The sequence below is a fragment of the Propithecus coquereli genome, unplaced genomic scaffold, assembly GCF_000956105.1.
Source record: "Propithecus coquereli isolate 6110/MARCELLA unplaced genomic scaffold, Pcoq_1.0 Scaffold341, whole genome shotgun sequence".
Classification (NCBI taxonomy): Eukaryota; Metazoa; Chordata; class Mammalia; order Primates; family Indriidae; genus Propithecus; species Propithecus coquereli.
In genome coordinates, this window is record NW_012149075.1 from 2,710,977 (window position 1) to 2,712,919 (window position 1,943).

The window sequence follows — 1,943 nt, forward strand, 5'->3', positions numbered from 1 at the left end:
CAAGCAACGTTAGTTCCTGTGATTCCGTGTAGCATGGGGTACCAAAAACTGGAACTGGTCACCTAGTGCAGTACCATTGTTACGAATTTTAAAATAATCTTACACTTTTAATAATCTAGTGTGGGTATTTTTGTACTGATAGAATAGCTTCTAACTAGTCTATTGACCAAAGGTGGTTGTTCAGTGTACATGAAATTTTTTGCACAAAAAGATATACAAAATAATTCATAGGAATCATTTTTCATTAGCTTTGGGGAAGAAATGCCAAATCCACTTTGATTATCAGAGTCAAGTGGCACAGATCTGTGTGCATGTTGTTCTCTTCCCTGTTACTCTTACTTGGAAGTTGGGGGAAAGTGACACACAGGCCACTGTTCCTAACGCAGTGTCCCTCCAGACATAGTCTGTCCGGGAAGAACTGCTACTTTGGAAGTAGGACGTATCACCAGTAAGCTTCAGTGTGATTTCAGAGGGCTGCTGCGTTCTGCCGTTTGTGACCACGCGCTGGCCTGTAGACCACCAACTGTCTTCACTCCAGTTTTTATCCTGTTACCTTTTCTAATATCGTGTCAACCGCCAGTTCTTGGGTTTTCTATGCTATACCTACATTTGTGTGTGTCGTTCACAGACTTTAGATTAGAGAAGGTAATGGTGGGATCTTCTGAAGACCATTTCTAAATTGTCCATTTAGACATTTTTCGGCCTGCTTTGAAAGAAAAGTCACACATACTATTTTTCTATGAATCAGGGAATGAGGGGAGGAATCCATTTAGTTGTACTTCTCATTTTGATGAAATTTTCTACCCTGGCTTTACGCTTTGCATTTTTCCCAAATAGAACTGTTTCTTATGTGTGTTTCAGAGTGTATATTCGAACCTTCTAAAGTAGAAGCGACATCTTTTTAATTCTCTGTAGTTTCTTCAGACTTTGAAGTCCCTCTTAGAGGAGAACCTCCTGAGAATGCTTTGCTTCAGGCGGGTGGGGGTGCTGCTCTCCACTCCTGTGCCGATCCCTTTGTGTGGCTCATGTCAGGACTCCCTGGCGTGTGTGCGAAGGAGTGGGAAACGTGAGTAAGGGCTAACGAACCAGTGCAGCCGCCACCACAAAGAAGGAAAACACAGACACTCAAGTCATGATATCTGTACATTTTTGGTAACATGTTACTGTGGTTTAGTTCTTATTATGGCACAAATTTATTTCTGAACTTGAACTATATTGTGCAAAACAAAAAAAGTTTTCTGCGTTTTCCCTGCTCTCAAATACTCTGAGGTGATAAACTCAGAGCATCTGTCTACCACTGCTAAGCCTCAAGGTAAATTCAGTTGAAATTTGCAATTCCATCAGTAGTTAATTTATTGAATTCAGACCACCATTTATCAGTTTGACAGCCACTTAATAAATGTACTTTGCAGTTCTGAACTTAGCATTTTACCCATTTTTGATTGCAGGAGATAGACCCTGTATTTCAGGAAACATATGTATTGTCAACAGTTGGGAATTTTTTGAATTTCCTTTTAGGTAATATTTATTAAGCATAATTTTCTGAGTGATCAAAACCCACAATGTTTTGTTATTTGACTTGGCTTTCATTCTCTACTTGCCAGTTAAAGAATGTCTCATTTCTATCATGTAAAACATTTTTTTAATGTCAAGCAGTACAAATTATTCAAATTACTGAATGTTTTTCTACTCTTTTTTTTCTTTAAAAGCATCGAATAAATTGAAGAAAACTTTAAACCAGAATTTTATGGGGAGGGGGAGGAATCATTTAAACTTTTCCCTGGGAATCAAATCATGTAGAAAATTGTAAGGAAAGGTAATAGTGCTTTGTGTCAGGAAAAAACATTTGCAAAGGATAAGAAAACCATATCATTTAAAAAGGATAGTTGACAGAACCTGCAATACATTGGCTCTAATATTCTAGATTTTTCAACATATCCACC

The 1,943-nt window shown here is 38.0% G+C and overlaps 1 protein-coding gene across 1 annotated transcript in view; it reads left to right on the forward strand.

Annotated features, from left to right (window-relative positions):
* The window catches only part of RCAN3 (RCAN family member 3), a 51,983-nt gene that overhangs the window by 47,542 nt on the left and 2,498 nt on the right, over nt 1-1,943 (forward strand). The gene's annotated exons all lie outside the window — the stretch shown is intronic.